General features: G+C 38.8%; 1 non-coding gene across 21 annotated transcripts in view; it reads right to left on the bottom strand.

Annotated features, from left to right (window-relative positions):
• Positions 1 to 14798, bottom strand: part of LOC102156315 — a 232546-nt gene extending 217748 nt beyond the window's left edge. For 7 of the 21 annotated variants that reach the window (XR_005370630.1, XR_005370629.1, XR_005370636.1 and 4 more), the window contains exons 1-5: positions 14473 to 14792; positions 13375 to 13506; positions 12885 to 12966; positions 8663 to 8809; positions 6229 to 6289 (exon numbers count right to left, since the gene is read on the bottom strand). This is a non-coding gene — a transcript (collagen alpha-2(I) chain-like). Of the gene's footprint in view, positions 1 to 6228; positions 6290 to 6423; positions 6728 to 8662; positions 8810 to 9073; positions 9194 to 12884; positions 12967 to 13374; positions 13507 to 14472 lie in introns of those variants that run through there. The other 14 variants (XR_005370628.1, XR_005370642.1, XR_005370646.1 and 11 more) reach the window with 10 other exon arrangements.
• Between the last annotated feature and the right edge of the window lie 698 nt (positions 14799 to 15496).

Genomic DNA, 15496 nt, shown 5'->3' with positions numbered 1-15496 from the left:
AAATCTTTTGACCAAAACAAGTTATTAATTTAGCATACGTTGAAAATACCTTCTTTTTGTTTGTACATTCAAATGGATAAGCCATGTCCACTGTTTTGCAGAATATGAATTTGAGAAGGAGCCAAAGGTTTTCATTTTGCAGTGACAAAACACACAGTTAATTCAGAGAAAACAGAATCTTCACAACCAACTCAACTGATTGGGGCTGCGTGGAAAAAACTGGCTGATTAAACATTTCCCTTTCCAACTGCATGTGGTGTGTTCTTATGGCAAATCACAGGGGCTAAATATTGTTCACCATTGTGCACCCAGGTGGCAGCAAGATACCAACAATTACACACTGTAGCTAAGTGCCAAGGTTCATGCCTGAAATTAGCGTTAAAATGAAAGGACCACAGAAAGTTAGGGTTCAGGGGGAGACAAGCTCATCCTCAGCATTTCACTGACACCAACACAGCATGTGATGAGTACTTGGAGCACATTTTCACTTTTTGGAACTCTCATGGGCTGTTCAACTGCTACTATTACAATACAGACTGCAGAACACTCCTTGTTTCCTAAAAGCAGCATGTAGCTCCTCATGGCCAAAGCTTCATCCTCACTCATTTCTTAACTAGCAAATAGGGATTCCCAGAGAACGGGGCTGTGTCAGCAGAGCACTCCCATATACATTAGACGGTACACACGGGCTATCATGATCACTGGTTCCAGGTGCTTGCTTTACCTTTCTAGGTTGCTTTACCTGGGGAAATTAATACACATTAGATTATATATTATGTATTAGTTAGTAATACCTCCTTGAAGTAAGCCCTATAGTCGTGACTATGTATATAAGTCATGGCTCTGATAGTAAAAGAGCTCCACAGCAGAGCTCAGGTATAGGAATTGCTTTGAGAAATATGTACCTGGATTTCCTACAAAATAAAATTTCTACCTTATGCACTTGATTTGAGAACCCACACAAAATACAGATGTGTAATTTTTTTTGAGATGTCAAAGCTGCATTTTTTTAAATACAACTGAGTAAAAATGTAAGTAAAATTAACTACAAGTGCTGCTTGTTGATAGAGGAAGAGCTCCATTAGGATTTTGAATGCTGAATTTAGCTTTTGTTGGAAAAAAAAAATCTAACATAAAGTATTAACCAATAAAACTTTATGATGGTTAGGAGAATGTCTCTTTTTGGGGAGGGGTGGTCAGCAACTTCTGTGATACTAAATAATGTCCCAGGATATAGAGAAACATAAAAAAAAAACAACAACCAGAGTCTGCTGCACCCTGGGCCTGAAGAGTGTTGATAAACATAAACCCACATTGCACCTTCTCTTAGAAACACCAGAAAGTTCATTCTACACCTAATGTATTGATGTTGAAAAGAGTGACAGATTATTCCTAGAAAAGGCAAAAACATATATGAAAGTAAGATTATTATGTGTGTGTGTGTATATATACACACACACACACACACACACATTTCTTAAGGGATCTCTGAATACTAATATTCTAATACTAATACTAATACTAATACTAATATTCTGAATACTAATAAAAAAATACTAATATTTAATTAGTATTAAATATTTAAAGATCTTGGACTGGGGTTATAAATTTAGGAATATGATATTATCTTTCCCTGCTATGTTTCCTCCTGTTGTCAATCTCTCCCCGCTTTGTGCCTCTCTTTTTCTTTTCCTGGCCTCAAATGTATATTAACTGCATATTCTATGCCAGGCACTGTGCTAGGCTGTGGAGCTCTTGTTTCCAAGCTTTCCAGGCCTCTTCCTCTTCTACCTTCTTCTCTTATTTTACTACTGGTTCCCTGAACTCTTTGCCAACATACCACCTGGTCCCACATTCGAGCATTAAAGCAGCCAGGACAGAGGGAATTTGTGAAATCTTACCTAGCCTCAAATCACTTTGGTTGTCACACACATCACATGTCAAATGATCGATGCAGATAACAGAACTTTAGGATTTCATTTCCAAGACAGACTTTGTTGGCACCATGGGCTTTGGCCCAGACACAGAAGGACGGGAAGTGTTGAGAGAACGATGACAAAAGTGTTTTGGGGTAAGAACGGTAAGACAAAACACAAGGCAAAGTTCATGGGGGGCAATGAGTAGATTAGTTTTCTGGTTTAGCAAATTCCTATTTAGAAATAGGTAATAATGCGTTGGAAACAAAGACCAAAGCCAAATAGTGAGAGGTCTAAAGAGGGTTTGACATTCCAATGTTTTACCCTACTGGTTTTGGGGAATCTGCAGATGCAAAGGGAAATGAGAGAATGAAAGCATCAAGGTGGCTGCATGCTCCTATTCTAAGGGCAGAGCCTTGCCTGTTATATGCACTGCTCTATTCTAAACACCTCGAGGAGGCCTAGGACATCATAAAAGCTCAATAATACTTTTTGAATGACGGGAAGAATGAATAGAGCCTGAAACACTTGGGTTTTAAGTCATCTCAGCTGCTTTGCTGGCTCTGTGACCTTGAGGGAGTTAACTTCTCAAAACCTTGGTTTCCTCTTCCACAAGCAGGGACACCAGTACTACCTTTCTCATAATGTAACTGAAAGGATTAGACAAGAAAACCTAGGTGGGAGGCTTAGTACATTGACTGGCATGCAGAAAATAAACGTTGACCATTAATAATTAGAATTAGAAGTCCCTTAAAATAGTTATAAGCAGCATGAAAGGAAGTAAATGTAAAAGAACCAAGTTAGTATTTGCTGCATCATGGGCCTAAATAGTGAGGGGGAAAGGATGATTTTAGACCACAGTTCTAAATACACATCAACACGGTAACTTCTTATAACACATTCTGACTGCTTTGCCAATAGAATCTTCTAAATTGGTGTATATGCCTAGAATATATTTTAAGCCCTTAAGAGGCAAGTGAAGTACTAGTTCCAAAATAATATTGGATTGTCATGTGATTAGCTGATAGTGTATGACTAACTGGCGAGACTCCTATAATCTGCAAAATTGGACAAATAATGAATATTGAATTAATGGTGCATATTAGGAGCCACAAGAACAGTGTCTGGCACAGGGTAGGCACTGAATAAATGTCTGTGGAATGAATGAAAGAATATTTTCTAAATCCTATGGGAGAACATTTAAAAAATAATTTATTTGATTTCCATGTTTCAAATTTCTAACAAATCAAATCCTTCTTCAAACATATCCCGAAAATCCAATATTTTCAAAGATGCCTGCAGTAAACTATGTTAAAACCCTTGAGATTGTGATAATTAACAGTACACCATATGTTCCTGACCATGGTGTGCTTGCTACCTTGTCTTTCTTTCTTTAAGGAAATTCCTGGCCTTATGGTGTATTTCAGTCTTTCCATTTGGACTGTGAATTCAATCGTCAGAAAAATACAGGACTTTCAAAGATTTATAAATCACAACTATGTTGTGCTTAAATAATGCCAAGCAACATTAAGAACATATATTATGGCTCAGAGATGTTATTAAAAATGTGAAACAGTTCTGTTCACCGCAGGGTGTAGGGTCATAAAGTCTATCAACTTTAGAAAGACCTAGCGCCATTGATTCTACACAAGCCATCTCTTGAGAGAAAAAAAAAAAAGATTATAAAGACCACGAAGAAAACTACAATTTTCACATTTAAAAATCTAAACAAAGTTTTCAATGCTTCAATTAATTATCAGTGAGTGCTAGAGTGTATAATTAAGGTTTTAGCACAACTTCTATTTTCTGAAATCATTCTGGGATCCTTTACACAAAAAGTACCCAACTGATGGTAATGCAAATTAAATTCTGCTCTTGGATCACAGAGGTGATTAAACACAAAATGCCAGTCGGTAAAATTTTACAATGTATCCTTGCCAACAGGCTAGACGAGTAACCTGGAGTGACACCTTCGACAGCTATCCAAAAGGGTCCCTTCCCCGCCAGGTTTTTTTAATTGTAAGTTTTCTAGATGATGTTCACTATAATTCTGAGGTTTGCCACTTGGTGGAAAATAAACTAAGGTAGCTTGAAGGAAAGATTTTATTGAATTATGCAAATGCCTCGCTACCCCTTAGGAAATGCTATATCCCAATAGCAAGCCCTGGCACATCCCAAAGGCAACTCAAATCTTTCAGCACTTTATCCACAATTTCTAATGAAATCAGTTTTCCACCCCCTAAACACAGACAGGTCACACAAATAGCTTCAAAGCCAATATAACTGTCTGGATGACAGATAAGAATAATGGCACACCAAAAAGACAGAAACCAAAATTAGAGTGGGCAGAGAGAAACTAAGAGTAATCAATTACTCTGCAACACTGGCATCTGGAAGGGAGTATTAATGACCAAAAGAAAGTAAACTTGGGGAAATCTAGCAAACATATTAGGAGAGGAGAATAAGCAGATATCAGAACTTAATTTCACTTTTCTAAAAAATTACACCGATGGTATGTTGATCCAGCAATAATATGGTATTCCGACTGGAAATATTCATGACAATCAAGTTCAATTGCATACAAATTTTTCTAATTAGTGTTTAAAACAACGCAGTTTGGAAGCTAATGGCTCTGTGTAACTTGCACAGAAAAACTGATTTAAGATTTTCATTCTGACTTACATGAAAATTGATCTAATATGTCACAACTCCAGTCCCCAAAAGATTTGATTCTTTAAAAGCTACATGATTAACTTTACTTGTGTCTACATCTCCCGAAAGAATTGAGGTGCAAAGATGTTCCTGGTAACATTCGCTGCAATTACCTTAAGTTTCTATACATGCATTTACCTATTCAGTACAGACAGATACAACTGCATATTCACATACACATATTTGATTTCTTAGTCCATTTTTAAATTTAAAAGACACATGACATCTCGAAGTGAAGTCAGTTCTGTGACAGTGCACAATATTGATTCTTTCTGTCTTCGCAGCCTTTCCCTGACTTGCCTCTTTGTTTTCCCTCTTTACACCACCAACTATCATTTGCAATATTCCTCCCTTTAAGATACACTTAATTCTTATAAGGAAGTCCCAAATTAAAATGGGAGGAATCTGGAAATACTCACTGGTTTATCTCAAGACTTCAATGCAGTTGCTTCAGCTGAGATAAATGCATGAAGACTTTTCTGAAATAACTTTTACGTAAGGATAAAATGATTTCTGTGTAAGAAACAATTACCAGCCAACATTATTATCACCAGAAAACGGTAAGCTAGAATGAGCAATAAAAACATTGTATTTGCAATGAGATATTAGAGAACAGCTATTAAAATATTTTACTCAATTTCTATTATTCCTTAAAATGAAAGTCATCAAAATGTCATTACAGGCCTTTCCCCCAGATCCTTCAGAGACTGAATTTAATCATTTCAGGAAATTGAGCGCTATCTACATTCACTTAAATCCTCTGAAATAACAGCAAGGCAAAACACAATGTAAAATTTATAAGACATTTTATATTAAGATATGTCCACATACACACATACATACATACCACAGACTGGGGAATATCGGCCTCCGGATACCTAGAATTAAACATTTCTTGTGAAATTAGCCACTCATCTAAAGTATTACCTTCAAGGAGACCTTAAGTAAGAAACCCAAGTCAAGGAGTCAGCACTGAGCTTTGCGAAACCCCAGTCTTCATAAAGCGTGAGAGTAGCAATTTAAAAAATGCCTTCAAAAAATCAGTTTTTGGAAAATGACTTCCAGCCACAATTATTAACGGTACCACAGAGCATAGAACTTTTAAAGTGCTGCTCCACTCAAAGGAGCTGAACACTGGAAGAAGCGCAATTAACACCAATAAAGGCATCTCATGCCTTGTTTCTGAAAAACTAGTGCTCTTTGAGGGACTGTCAAGCTGGAAGACCTTCGATGTCACCCAATCCCTGTTCTAAATTACCAGCTTTAGGAATAAAACATAAAACAAACATCACTTTTATGGATCCCCCAAATGATAATGTCCTCTCAAGAAAAAACAAAAACAAAAACAAAATCTGCCCGTTTCCAAGGCTGGAAGGAAACATATCAAGTACCTGGTAGCATTTTGTTAACAAAGGCTGGACAATCTTCAGAAAATGACTCACAATAAAATTCCCTAAGACAGTCTCTTCCCAAAACCTTTCACAGCTAGAAAGAATGGCTTACATTTTCGTTTTATTTAGGAAGCAGTTTTCCAATGCTACTGGCAAGTACATGGAATGGGTTGACAATGGCACTTAAAGAAAAAATGTTTAATTTTTACCTTTCCATTCGAGGAGGATGCCACTTCTTTTGGAGCCCATATCTCCCGAAGATACTCAGTTCTGGCCGATTTAGAATAAAAACCATTAGCATATTACTATGAAAAGAGGAAATAAAAAAACTACACTACAGAGCTGCAGTGTCTCGGAAAAGAAGCTGACAGCGCTTATAAGCAATAAACGCCTCATCCTGATACCTATTCTGTGAGCAGCGTCTGATGAGCAGACTGTATGCTCCCTGCAGCATCAATTAAGCACTTTGTAAGGGACCGGCCAACGCACGGGGGCTCATCTGCTAAGCCGGGTTGCAGCCTCCACAGCCTGCTAATCAGCGCGGCGCCTGCCCTAACGAGGTTCTAGAATGCGAGGCCGGCCAGGGACCATTAAGGGGCACAGCAGCAGCACGGCCCCGGGCAGTCGCCAACGTTGGATACAAGTTTGCCTCAAAGAACCAGCGCAAGAGCGAAGGTGCCAGAGCCGCAGCACGTCTGCCCACTTGTGCCCCCGCTCCGCCCTGGGGAAGCGGAGGCCGAGCCGGCAGGGCACCTCCTCCCGGAGGGCGTTGGGGCAGGGCCTGCTCCTCCTGCGGCCCCAAGTGCCCGGGAGGTAAGAGAAGGGAAGGTCTCCCCTCTGTCCCCATCCACCTAAGGCGGCCTCATCCCAGGCACCAGCGAGATGCTAATGCACATGAAAAGACACGCCAATTTCTCCCACTTTGCTCTAAGTTTCAGAGGTCCCTCTGCAATAAAAGATAGCTGTTTGCGGAGGCTGCCTTGTTCCATACCATTAACTCAGAACAAAACATATTTTTAGTGGGACAGCGGTGTTTACTTGTAAGAACTGATGAATTGTCCGGCACCATTTATCACTCACAGACAAAGACGTTCAGCCACAATTTTGGACATAAATCAGGGTACATGCTCCTCAATTAAAAAAAAAAAAAAGACTCCTTAAGTCCCCAAAACCACAGAGATTGAGGTCAGACTGGCCATAGCAACCAAGAACAGGACCTGGGTCTCCAGAAGGACCTAGCAACCGATAAATGAGTTCAGATCTCTTTTCATCTCCACTGGTGTGAAAGCCAAAATTAAAAAGATTAGATCACCCTGCACCCATTACAAAAGGCGCCACAATGAAAAAGTCATTTCCAGCCTTTGAATCACATCAAATAAATAACATTCATCCCTGCCATAATGAACAACTTTCAAAGTAAATTGAATCTCCATAGTACTGCTTTCCCTGGCTGCACAGTATTTACATGACAATATATCACAGGAAGCTCAGAATGGGTCTTGTAAATGGGGAACTTGGGATAAAAAGCATCTTTAGCCCCGATTACTGTATACTCAGACTGCTTTTCAATCCCCTTCATTTAAACAATGTGTTGTATCAAGAACATAAACAATGTTTTTAAATTGTGGGAAATGAAAAGTTTGCAGGACATTTTTAAATGTCTGGAGTCGCCCCTTCTGTGGGGCACTGAGAATGTAGAAATCACTTAACCTCCTAAATCCGTGCCCCGGATTCATTTTTGTGACAAAGAATTCTCATCTGTGGGTACACTTGCCTCATTGTTCGTGCCAGCAGTTTTTCACCCTAAATATCTCCTGAATTCTTATATATTACTTAAGATGAAAGCACGCTTGCAGATTTTTTTTTTTTTTAGCATGTGGTTCATTCATTTTTTGTCATTTCCTCGAAAGTATAAGGTATTCTCTATTGCCAGGACAATCGTGTCTTTTAAGTTTCAGCAATATCTCCACACAATATATTCATCTTCTACAGTCTAGTTTTCACAAAATTTCTCCAGGTCATTAAAAAAAATTTCTTTTTCAGGGCTAATATCCCTAAACACTTAGGTTTCCATAAACTATTGTACCATTCCTGCATTTCAAATAGAGCATGTTCAATTAAGACAGTTAAATCTATGTTAAAAATATACCAGCTCTATCTTATCTTTTTGTGTCAGCTCACGTAGACGTTACTATTTGAACTCCACAGGGAATCTCATTAATTTTTAAAACTCTCTGACCTCAGTACAGTTGAGTATAAAAATAATTTCAAATTAAGAATGAAAGAGCATCACTTGAATTCCACACGACCATATGCTCTACGTTGCACAAAACATTGCTAACTATCATCAAACAGGATTTTTTTCCAGATACGAATTTAAACAGCATGATAAATGTCACCAGACAGACATAAAAAGCAGCTCACCCTTCCGACCAGCCCTGCTCACACCTCACCTCCAGAGATTCTCCTAACACAAAGCCCCGAGAACACAGGTTTGCAGGCAAGTGACAGCACAGAGGATATAGCCTCTTGAAAATATTTTCCTATTGAGAGTCGCTTTCTGTCTCAGCGTCTCTCTCAGCCACAAGGATGAAAAAAAAAAAAAAAAAACCCGCCAGCATCAGGGCATCCACGTTTTCTTACCTAAAACTTGTCGGAAGGATGGTCCTTGGGTCCTTGTCCTCGCTGTCACCTCCGGTGCCCCCTCTCGCCATCGTGGAAACTGGCTTCACTATGTTGATGGTTCTGTGCCTCAGGTGCAGCTGTGGCACTCCTCTGCCTGCACAGAACCTACGAGGGGAAATAAGGGAGGGAGAGAGAGTAAGGGAGAGGGAGGGAGTGTGTGTGTGTGCGCGCGCGTGTGCTTGTGTGTGTGTCAGAGAGAGAGAAAGAGAGAGAGAGAGAGCTGCTGACTTGAGACTAAGAACCTAAAACCTCCGGCCAAGACAAGCCTGAATAAAAATGATCAAAGCTCTGTCCTTCATCAAGAGAGTAGACAGATATTTTTTTTTTCCTCCTCCACTGAAAAGTGGAGCTGTCATTGGGGAATCTCACCAGGAGAGCGCAGACAGAGGCAGACCCTCTCCAGAGTGTCAGGGCTGCCCAGCAGTCCGTGCAGAATACAGGTACCTATTGTTCCAGAGACAGATATGTAGCCAGCCAGTCAGACTCTGAAAGATCTCAGCAAACCAGTGAGCCTGCCTTCGTTTTAACTCCTTATTTACTAGCGCTTTTTGGCCAAATGCAAAGGTCTTCTCATCACCCAGGAGAAATAAATGGAGATAATGCAGATGAACTCCTGGCAGGCGCTAATCCCGTATCTTTTACAAAGAGGGACTTTTCACTCCTGTGATTGAAATGCTGAATGTAAGGCAAAAATCTTATATCTTATTTTTTCGGGGAGGAAATGAAACATTTCGATTAAACGGGAAAGACTTAGCAAGGGAAAGAAAATCTTGACATCCAAGATGAATAGCACAGCCCATTTTAAAAGGAAGGCAGAAATAGGGGCTGCTCAAAGCCCCCTGAATATAAGTACATATACTTCAGAGCACGAATAAGGTTACCTTAGCCAAAGGGGTTCCAATCTTTTGCATAGGGGTGTGGCACATTGACCATATTCCGCTCAAAAAGCTACCTTGGCAGACCTGTTTTCCTAGGGGCTGGAATCTTTTGAACTCTGTGTTTCTAGACCTCACTGCTTTTGCAAGCGGCACCCCCCCTTCCCCCCCCAAATCCACTTTCCCCAAAACCCCAACAGTATTTAAATTATCAGTATTTAAATTATGTCTAAGGCAGTAATATTAAATCAAGGGAGCTCAGAGAAAAATAACTTCTTCTACATTATCCCTGATGGGTTCTGAGATCCAGAGGGTATATGCGATTGTTTAAATTCTTGGACCTTTCTGGATTACAGTAGGTTTCTAATTTTCACCTTTGTATATTAATTAATTTTCTTCTAAGGCATGGAAGAAGGCAAAATACCTTGCATTTGACTGTTTGGCACTGTTAGAAGACAGAACATAGAAAAACAAGAGAAAAAGAAAAAGAAAAAAGAAAAAGTAGCTTCTCATTGAGTTAAAATAAGAGATGGACTTACACTCCCCGCAAAGACTTAAAACATACAAACACTTCAGACTTTTTTTTTTCCAGAATGAACACCAATTTCATTAATTGTTACCATATACCTAAGAAACACTGTGCATATTCTGACTTTGTAGGTGTGTTGCAGTATATAAAGTGGTTGTGAAATTCCTTTGTAAAACCCACACTCAAGCATCACTTTCCAAAGCCAGAGGGTAAATACTCAAGGCAATAGGAGGAGGTTTAACCATGCATGGCTGTTAATAGTAATGAGATATGCAGTATGTATCTATGCACTGCCCAGCTGCTTCTTCTAAATAACTAGGGTTTATTTATTTTAAAAAATCCTAATAAGAGGTTGCATCACGATGTTTCAAAACTCCATTAAAAAAGAAAGAAAGAAAAAAGACTTATAAAAGACAGTCTCCTTTTTCTTGTCCTAAATCCCAGAATTCTGAAACCAGTTCTAGTCATGCTAATTTAACAAAAACACTGTGCAATTAATAAAGACTTCAGAAACTCTTTTAGAAGTTAAAACTGCTTGATTCAGTGACTTTTGAAAAGTCCACCTTGTGTTTCGTACTTGGGGAGAGCTTCTATCATGCTCAGAAGGGCAAGGATGTCAAATGACTTTATACCTGAACAGGGAGAAAAGTATACAAGGTTTCACCTTCACCTGTGAGCAGCAGCAACAAGACAATCTTATAGCTTTTATTTTTTTTTTCCAAGTGGGATAGACAGAATTTTTTCAAATCTGTTTCATAGAACATGCGTATCTTTGCAGGCTTAAGGGGTAACCTATTTTTATCATGGCTATCTTAACAGCAAAATAGCAGAAGCCCATTCAATGGACGAAAGGATGATAGATTATAGGTCCACACATAGAACAGCTGGATCACAAGAGGTGACAGCTCCCATGCGAGGCTCTCAGGACTGCCTCTAAAGCTGCAGTTTAAAAGGGGCATCTAAGCTCTCACTCCTGAGCATGTGATAAGACTTAGGTGTAAGTACATTTAATTAGAGCATTACCCAGGCCCCATCCAGATGTCATTATCTTTTACGGTGGTTTTTCTTTTTCTTTTTTTTTCCCTTTGATCTTTCTGTCCAACTTCTGTTGTCTTCAGAAAACCAAGCTTCGTGTGCCAAACAGATTTTAAATATTCAGCTCTTAACATGTCTGAATACAGACAGTTCTCACAGTCGGGGTCCATTATTTTCTGGAGGCATGTGCAGAGGGTATTCAACGTTAATGAGACTCATGTGCACATGTAAATAAAAAACAGAGGACACACTCCTGCAAAGTCTATGTGTGTGTTATAAATGGATATCAGCATTTGTTCAAAGTATACATTTTTTTGTTGTTTCATGAGTAGAAGTAAAGGTAATTTTTTTTCTCAATAAAGTATTTTTGACATCCTACTAGGATGTCTCTAGAACACCCCTGAAACCTTTTACACAGCCCCAAGTTTATAATTCACACTTCAGTCCCCAATTTGCCAAATAATTCATGTCAAGCAGAAGTCCAACATATAGTGCCAACTATTTCTTGAAAGAGAAAAAAACAAACAAACAACTGTTTCACGTGCTGGGTTTTTACGAAATAAACACATGAGGGTAGGGGCACCACTCATTAATAATAACAAGGGGGTAGGCTAATTCCCTTGGTACTCTGCTGGGCATTTATATTTATCTCTTTTCATCCACATAGCTTGAACTGAGAGACATGAAGTCAGATTTTCCAGGAGAAATGTGGAAGGAAAACAGAATACCTTCTTTGTGTTAAATAATATTTCAATTTTTATAATTTACCCCCAGGACTTGCTACAGACACCTTCAGTTACTCATTCACACAATAAACCTCACGCTGATAAAACTTCTAAGGGACTCTCCGGGAACATTGCAGGTAACCCGACTCCAGCAAAGTTAAAAATAGTCTCTGCACCAAATTAAACATTATCTAAGTTCTCCACACAGTTATTAAATACATAGAAGATCACCTGTGTGCATGACCTATAAATGGCTTGGATTACATATTAAAATTCTAATTAAAAGTTTTTGTCTTATCTCAGTTGGTCGATTCGAGATTAGAGACTGAATTCTGGTGCAGAGTGAAAGCTCATAAGGAATGGAGATTTCCGATGGTTGCCAATTGGAAATGAATGGCGTGTTACAAAGTATTTCTAATAGAAAGAAAATAATACAAAACTAAAAACAACTTCCAAGACCTGCTTTTGATGATGGGTGTTTAGTGCCATGAAAATATTCCCTGGTGACTTATTCCACAGAACTTGAATTTCTTGAGAGTTGGAGAGAGACATACGAGAGGTGCAGTTTCTGCGGGGAATGTATTAGTATGATTACATTCCAACCTGAAGGCTTAAAAATCTGATCATAAAACCTGGTTAATTAGAAAATACATCATTAAATATAAAAGCTAAAGCTTTCAATACTTTAGACCCAGGAAGGGGTAAATGCTACTTACATTTCCATTTAATCCACTGAGTGAAACACTACTTCTGAGAGCCTTGTTGTGAAAAGTTAGTGAAAATCTAATGGAAAATATTAGGGACTACTTTATATCACCCAAACACCTGCAACATTTTAATATTCCACCATTTGATGATGAATAGGAGGAAAAGTAGGCACTGACCCCTAACAACACCCTCCCTGTAATGCTATAATGTATATACTTCACAGAGTTCACATGATCAACTTTCTGACATACAGTGTAAACGAGTTAAAAGTTTGGTTTCAGAAAAACTCAATGACATGTTTTACTCACCCGTTAGTAAGCAATCAGATATTCTGAGGTAACAGTGGAGCATTCCGCCTTCCTGTTCTACAATAGCCGCTGGAATTCAACTCTAAGAACCCACAAAGGGAGAACAGAATGTTAATATTTTGAATAATCACAAAGGGCAAGAATTTGCATTGTTGCACGTGTAAATGAAACAATATGTTTTCCATGGTTCCATAAATGTCCTCTTGAGTGGTCTCAGACTTACAGCAAAAATGGAAAAAAAAAGGGGGGGGGGAGACATGGAGCTGATTGATGAGAGTTGATATTCAACATAAAAGCATTTCATACAAATTGGGAAACTCCCAGAAGGGAACTGGGCAGAAAAGTTGGTAAAGATTTCCCTGTACAGCATTTTAAAAAATCACAGACTCTTCCAGAACATGAGTATTTCCCTCAAGAATTACAATTTGGAAGTTTTTGTTAGCAGACATATGTTATTCTGTATCCCATTCTTTGAGGGAATTAAACCTACCTGACTTCTCCAACAGCTGTTTCCAGAACTTCACAGGGATGGGGAGAGTGGCCTAACACATGCCAAGCTCCAGCTGAAAGTGCTCTTCTTCTCTTCTCTCTTCCATCATGTTGCAGTCTTCCTCATCCCACTCTTTTGATGAAAGTCAGGATAAGATATGATTTATTGATACAGCAAAGTCATTATAATCCTGAGCTAAAATGTTATTAGAGCTTTCCCTAGCTACTGCTGTTTAAGAAAGTCTTTAAAAACCGATTTAATTTCCTTCCACCCAGTCAAGTTTTCTCCACAGATAATTGGTTTTCATTAGATGCACAAAAAGCATCAGTGTAGTCAATATGTATGAGACATTTAAATATTTTCAAATGAAAGTATGCATGTATTTATGTTTGGGAGCCCAAACACACAATTCCATTTGATTATGTATCCCTGACCCTTAACACTCTTCCAGCATGAGAGAAAGCGTTGTGGAAATCAGAACAGCTGCATGAACAGCCAAGTTAGTCACAAGTGGTCGTAGAAGTTCCATAAAGTTTGACGGTGGATGGCCTATTCCCTCATTTTAAGCATGTATATCACTACGAAGCAATGTATCCTCCCTGCTAATTGTGCTCAATTTGTGCATGCTCACAACCAGAATACTTGTGTTTTTATTTTCGAAGTCTTCATCATTTCACTGGGAAAAATAAACAAACAACAACATCAAAAAAAAAAAAAACTTCTGATTTTTTTTCTCTAATAATCATTTACACAACAGCCCCTCTAGGATTTATAGAACCTATCTCAGTATATTATTATCATCAAAAGTGCATTTGAGATGCTAGTGCAGAATCACTAATTGTTCATAAGTACCTTGAAACATTAGATTAGCAATGTTTATAATTGTCTAAATACAGCATGACGCTAGGAAATCAATTACCATGCACATCAATCTTTGACATTTCAATGCATTATAACTGTAGCAAAGTTGCCATAAACTTAAAAAAAAAAAAAGCCAGAGTTTTCTTGCCTGAAAAATCTCACTAATGAAGAATTCAGTTGTGAACACTGGAGAAATAAGCGTAGTAGCATATGCAATGCTGAAACTGGTCTACTTACTTGAATCTTCGTCTTCCTCTCAATCAAAACCATTATTGAATTTGTAGACTTTCACGTTTGAGAATTTTTCAGCATCCTCTTCCTCCCACAGTCCCTCCTCCACAGGTAAATTGTCGTCACATAACAAGCTCCCCATCTCAACAGCCAGTCAACTATCTTTTAAGAGTCACTGGACTTCTGAGAACTGACGAGATGCTCTGAAACTTCCTCCGTGACACAGGTGTCTGCTGCTGCCTGTGGTCAGATCAGATTCATCAGTTGCCTGGGTAGCCACAATTTCCTGCATTTTTTTCCTCCTGGGGGTCCAGGGTACTGAAGTGAGAACGGCTTCTCCCTGATATTTATTGGCTTTTAGAATGGAAGGAAGTGGTTAGCTTTTTTTTTTTTTTTTTTTCCATTCAAAATCAAAAGACAGAGTTTTTCTAAGTTGAATTTGGGTTTGAGATGTGTCCATTCCCGGACAAAAAGCAAATCAAAATAAAACACAGAGCAGAACAACTCGGTGTGCCTGATTCCATCAAATCACTGTGATTTAAAAGAAAAAGACAATTAAATAAGAAAAGAAAGGAGACATTCTAAGCAAATTAGTTTCTTCGCTCAGTCCCACACTATCCCCTTAAACCCCTGACCTCTCCGCAGACCACGTCTTCCTCCTGCTGAATAGTAACTATTTCTGAATAGCCGGCACTTAATGAAGCTAAGGTCAGGCTGCTTCGAGTTGGCATCTGCAGTGATAACAAATCAGAAATGATAGCATCATACAGATTTATGAATTTTTTACCCCTGCAGTCACAAACATCAGACGTTTACTTTATAAAGAGAGCTTTTAGATCCTTCCTGCAGTTTCCATAGTGATTTCATTTTTTTCCTTTTATCACAGATTGGCTGAAGAGCTGCTACCCTTTGTGCGTTAAAAGGCTTGTGCTACCAACTGTCGATATAAAAGGTAGCTGAGGCAGCGACGCAATATATACTGCCAAAAATAATTGAAACAGAGACATGTTGGTGAAAGGTTCCAGGAGAA

This window comes from Canis lupus, chromosome 15 (genome assembly GCF_011100685.1).
Source record: "Canis lupus familiaris isolate Mischka breed German Shepherd chromosome 15, alternate assembly UU_Cfam_GSD_1.0, whole genome shotgun sequence".
In the NCBI taxonomy this organism is placed as follows: domain Eukaryota; kingdom Metazoa; phylum Chordata; class Mammalia; order Carnivora; family Canidae; genus Canis; species Canis lupus.
The sequence above is the reverse complement of the archived record's forward strand: the minus strand, read 5'-3'. Positions and strand labels throughout refer to the sequence as shown.